The 5,465-nt window shown below is 43.1% G+C and overlaps 1 long non-coding RNA gene and 1 other non-coding gene across 2 annotated transcripts; one reads left to right on the forward strand and one right to left on the reverse strand.

Annotated features, from left to right (window-relative positions):
• The first annotated feature begins 6 nt into the window (after positions 1-6).
• On the forward strand, positions 7-710 carry LOC125620191. Its single transcript, XR_007351789.1, has 2 exons — positions 7-372; positions 477-710. It is a non-coding gene; the product is annotated as an uncharacterized LOC125620191 (long non-coding RNA).
• Positions 711-3,615: 2,905 nt separating this feature from the next.
• On the reverse strand, positions 3,616-3,746 carry LOC125620197. The gene has a single exon (XR_007351794.1). It is a non-coding gene; the product is annotated as a small nucleolar RNA SNORA70 (small nucleolar RNA).
• Between the last annotated feature and the right edge of the window lie 1,719 nt (positions 3,747-5,465).

A 5,465-nucleotide genomic window follows, 5' to 3' on the forward strand; every position in this document is an offset into this window, starting at 1 on the left:
CGCTGGCTGGCTGGCTCGCTGGCAGACTAGCTAGCCGACTGGCTGGCTGCCCGGCTGACTCCTCACTGGGGCTTCCTGTAGGGCTGGACAAAGGACATTTCCTGGGAGGAGCAGGGGAATGTTCCCAGCATGCCTCGATTTGTAGTTCGCAGGGACTTCCTGCCACCACAGCAGTACCCCTGTCGAGGCTAGGACCCCAGGACTGGAAGGCAGGCATACATTCCCCTAAGTGCGGGAGGAAAGGGCTAACTTGTGCCCAGTGCCCTGGACCCGCCTGCCGACGCGTGGTGCCGGAGCTGCGCTCCCAGCACCGGCTTCAGCGTCGGGGTTGGACATCGCCGCAGAGCTGTCGCAGTGTGCGGAGGCTCTGCGGTGGGAGCGGCCTTTTCTTTAGAAATGAGGAAGTTTGTGGTGGGTTCTCTTTGAGTTGACTTTTTTTTTTTTTTTTTAATAGATTTTCTTTTTTATGCCGTCAGAATCCTGGTGGAGGCGGATTAAAGAAAAGAACTTGACTGCTCACCAGGAATTCGGGTTCCTTAAGATCTTGGCGCTTCACCCTTAAAACCATACAGGGCTGATTGTTTCCAGATCCTGACCTGGTGACATTCCTCCCTCCAAAGTTGGCCTTGGCCCAGACATCTTTTCAAGAAAAGCAGTTGAATTAAGAGGTGGAAAATAAATTACGTGAATTAAACTTTAGACATGTAAAATCCAGTGTGCTGTTGAATGAAGAACGTACTGGACTTTCTGCTAATCTTAGCTCCATTCATCTTTAAGACTCAGCTCCCTTGATCCTATAAAAACAGACATGATGCCTAAGGTATATTGAGTATGTGTTTGGAGGATGGAGAAATTAAGGAATGGGGACCTTGATGACAAGAGAAGAACTCCACTTCCATCATAATGAGGATCAAGAAAGCCCTTCACAAGTTTCTTGAAATTTCTGGGATCCAAACCCTTGTGGGAAATTCAGGGAGGGGGCCACATAGTGGTCACATGATTAAAGGCTGTGTTCTGTCAAGGAGAAAGAGCAGAATGTAATGAACCCAGCTAGGAAAGGACAAGTGGGATGCTCTAGAATGTGTTTGAAAAATAATCAGACAGAAGATCACAATTACCTGCCCTGACCTCCCGAAATCACTGGAACTGGTTGGTTTTTGTTTGCTTGTTTGTTTGGGTACCAGGGATTAGACCCAGGGGCTCTTAACCACTGAACCACATCCCTAGCCCTTTTTTTGTATTTTATTTAGAGACAGGGTCTCACTGAGTTGCTTAGCACCTTGCTACATTGCTGAGGCTGACTTTGAACTTGGGATCCTCCTGCCTTACCCTCCCACCCGCACATCTCACATTGTGAATCCATGTGAATTAGGACACTTGGGTGAGGATTTTAGCTTACTTTTAAGAAAAGGTTATCCACTAGATGAATGGCGTAGTTTTCTTTTTCTAGAACTCTAACCACAGAGATAAAATAGGCTGGTTTAATTTAAGGTGGAGAATTGATGAAAAGCATGCAGATAGGATTGTCCACTTCCCAAAAGTTTTCATCACTTTATTAACTGCTCATATAAATTAATTTTACCCTGATGCCTACATTTTTCCAGCCCCTATAAATGAGTGCTTCTTTACAGTTTACAGCCTGGTAACATTCTAATGATGCTCCCCTACTGTCCCAAGAAAGAGTTCATAACCATCGTCAAAACAAATAGCCTCTAATAGCTCTACCTGAAAAAGTGGTAAGTGTGCCTGTGGCATTTTACATGATCTGTATTCATTGAAGCTATTTTCTGCCTTGCTTCTAACACCAAAAAGCTTCCTTCTACATTTCTAATTTCTGCTCAGGATAGTTAAAATTTTACTCACTATCCCCACCCCATACCAAATCTGTGCCTCTCCTTTGTTTCCAATCCCAGTTAATCCATTATTTCAACATAGATTTATTTAACACATTCCTCCCGGCACTGTGCCTGAGTAAACATATAACATCCAACAATAAGATATTCACTGAGTAACTGCAAGCTATGTCTTACCCTCCAGGAGTCTACACCCCAGTTGAAAAGACAGACATCACACAATCACTGTATAGCTTTCAAGTGCTGCACAACTTTATACAAGGGTTTGTGTTCTAGGACAATGGTGCTTTTTCCATAAGCCCATTTGTTCCCATGGGGCAGGAGTGGAACCCAAGTGGCGGGAGTGGAAATGGGAGGGAAGAGATGCAGACAGTTAAAAAGGAACACGAAATGTGTGAATTTGGTTGTGAAGGATTGGTAGCTTAGGATCAAAGGAAGGTTTTCTGTTTGTGGGGGGTTCATTTGTTTGCCTTTTAAGATGAGAGATCCTTGGGAATATTTAAATGCTGATGGAAAAGGTCTAAGAGAGAGGAACATAAAGACGGAGGAGAAAGGATAAGGGATTAACGCTCAAGGAATACTGGTTGAATTAACAAATTCCTGCAACGGATCAGATCGTTGTTGGGATGTTGAAATTGAAGTGAATAAACTTCACATTCCCAGCTAAGATATGCAGAGCCTGAGACCGACAGAAATGACATTCCTTTCTCCCTTGTCATGTGCCCTCCCCTGCCCTTCATGTCCTCAGGGGAAGGTAATAGGCAAGTCAGTGAAAGGAAGAACCAGGCTTCCCCAGTATCAGAGTATCAGCTTAGCAATAGGTTTGAAAAGTACACAGCAACTTCAGAAAAGTCTCAACTTATATGCCTACTGATTGTTATTTTATTCTTAAACAAATAGTGTACCCTTGCCTTTTTTTTTTTCATTTTTTCTTCAACATTTTGAGGTAAAATAGATAACTATTTTCTTTTTTTTGAATTTTTTAATATTTATTTTTTAGTTCTCGGCGGACACAACATCTTTGTTTGTATGTGGTGCTGAGGATCGAGCCCGGGCTGCACGCATGCCAGGTGAGCGCGCTACCACTTGAGCCACATCCCCAGCCCCTAGATAACTATTTTCATTCTCATATTTCAAGAACCTGGACAGATTTTTTCAACACTTATTGTTTTGTTTGTTTGTTTGGTTTTTTTTGTTTGCTTGTTCTAGTTTTATTTTGTATTATTATTACTATGTAGGTGGACAGGAAGCAGGATTTATTGACAGGTGTTACTAAGGAGAAGGTAGCATAGTGGAAGCCCTCACAGTGTAGGGCCTTCCATTTGTCCAGGGGACAATGGTTGTGGATGAATCTGAGCCTGTAGCCATTGGGCATAAGCCATTTGTCAGCCACCATATCTTCAAATTCATCCTCATTAAACTTGGTAAAGCCCTACTTCTTTGTATGTGGTGCTGAGGATCCGACCTGGGCGGCATGCATGCCAGGCAAGCGCGCTAACCGCTTGAGCCACATCCCCAGCCCAGCCCTACTTCTTTGAGATGTGGATCTTTGGTGGGTGGCGGGAGTGCTTGAACTTCGCCCTGCAAAGGGCCTTAATCATGTGTTTCTTGTTCTACAGCCTAGTGCTGATGGACGTGATGACTTGATCAATGTGAACTCTGGCCACCATGCCCTGGGGCTTCCCAAAGGTGACAAGCATACCTGTCTGGAACTTAGATTGTGAAAAGCCCTAGATCAGAGACATGTGCATTTATTTTAAAGGACTGTCTCAAAGATCCCTTAGGGCAGCTCATATCAGCAACAGGCTGTGTATATGACTGAAGAGTCTGCTGTTTGAACACTGGGTGCCTTAAGAAGAGAAGCCCAGTTGCCAACATGTTTAAAGTTTTCAAGTAGAAGTGATACATCTGTTATTTTTCTTAACCTGGCAAGCATCCATTGCTCCTCTTTTGGATAGCCTCACCTTTAGGAATAAATAACCGGCTTTCCACCTTTAGTCCTTGTGGTTTAGAGAGGTGCAGAGCCATCCTCTACCTCCATTTCAGTGGTGGTACAGGATCCAGACCTGCTAATGAGCCACTTCCAGTGCCTTATGCAGGATAAGATATAACAGGAAGTAGAACTGAGGAAGCTAGGGGTGCGGGGAGAGAGAAAGAGAGACAGAGAAAACACACACGAGCAAATCTTTACAGTATTGTTTGATCATGCCTGAAACCAAGATACCCCTAGACTTTTTGTTTACATGAGCCAAAACATTCCCTTTGGGGCTTAAGCTATTTTGAGTTAGTTCTAACTTGTAGCTAGAAGAGTTCTATATAGCTGTTATGTGGGATGTCGCAGCCCAGCAATTGGCTGGGTTGAGGAAAAGTGAGAATAGAAAAGATTCCTCTGTGCCAGGCTAGGGAGCTGAAATTCCCTTTGAAATGGTTGCCAAGAAACTGAACGAAAGGTGTCAGACCTCTCCGTGTCAGGGATAGAGTTTGAGATATTGACCAATGTCAGAATTTTAGAGACTTTAAACTACTTATTATTTTATAAATTATCTAAAGAAAGGCACATGATGATATTGAAACTGGCTATGTAGAAGCAGAGAAAGAAAGAAAAGCTTGGCTATAAGTTTTCCTTCCTGCTATTAACCAGCAACCCCAAATGAAAAAGAGTCCAATACACCCAGTCATGCCAAAGAACTGAAATCGCCATCCTGCAAAACAGTGACCGAAATGATGTTAAGGTAAAGACTAAAAATGGGAAGACTATCACCCAGGTCTGCATCAAACTCCTCCTGCTGTGCTGTCCCTATCTGAAGAAGGGAAGAATTAACCCCATTTTAAGTACAGTGACCATATAATTTATCGTCTGAAATGGGACAATTTTGAGTGCAAATAGGGGTGCTATTAATAATTATACCTAGATGACTGCTCTAAAGCAGGTCACCCTAATTAAAAGAGCTATCCACTAAGACACAGCCTTGCACCAGAAGCCAATCTGTTAGTCCTCACCCACAGACAACCATTTCAAATCACCCTGGCAGAGGCCAAAATGGCCACCATTAAACAGAAAACTGGAGAATGAGCCAGCCTTAAGCCTGTCTTTAAAACTCCAGGCCAGGGTCTAGAGCAGAGATGAACTTCATATTTCTGAAATACAATATCAAGTGAGTGACTAAAACAGCTTGGTTCCCAAGAAAATGAACCCTCCTCAATTTCCATCAAGTCGGGGTCATGGAGAAAGAGTCAGTAAGAATCCTTTCTGAGAGTAAAACTGAAAGTTAAATTGGCCAGAAAACTCAAATTCTCTTCAGGGCAGGTAATTCTTGCTATTTCTAATTAGCAAGAATATGATACTTCCTCTAGGACAGTCTCTGTGCTTATTATTTACCCTCTCCTTTGCTTTCATGTAAGAGTTACCCTATTTTCCCTTCCACCATTTTACACAGACTGTGTAGGGAGTGATTGAATTTGTAGTTTAGCCACAGGCTGTAGAGAGAATGAAAATCATTAAAACGTCATGGACTAGAAGCTGGGGACCAAGAAAAACCGAGACAAGTTAGACATGAGAAAATGTACACTCCCTTTGGAGCACAAGAGGATGGATTTTCATGCATATGTAGG

This window comes from Marmota marmota, unplaced genomic scaffold, assembly GCF_001458135.2.
Source record: "Marmota marmota marmota unplaced genomic scaffold, marMar, whole genome shotgun sequence".
Classification (NCBI taxonomy): Eukaryota; Metazoa; Chordata; class Mammalia; order Rodentia; family Sciuridae; genus Marmota; species Marmota marmota.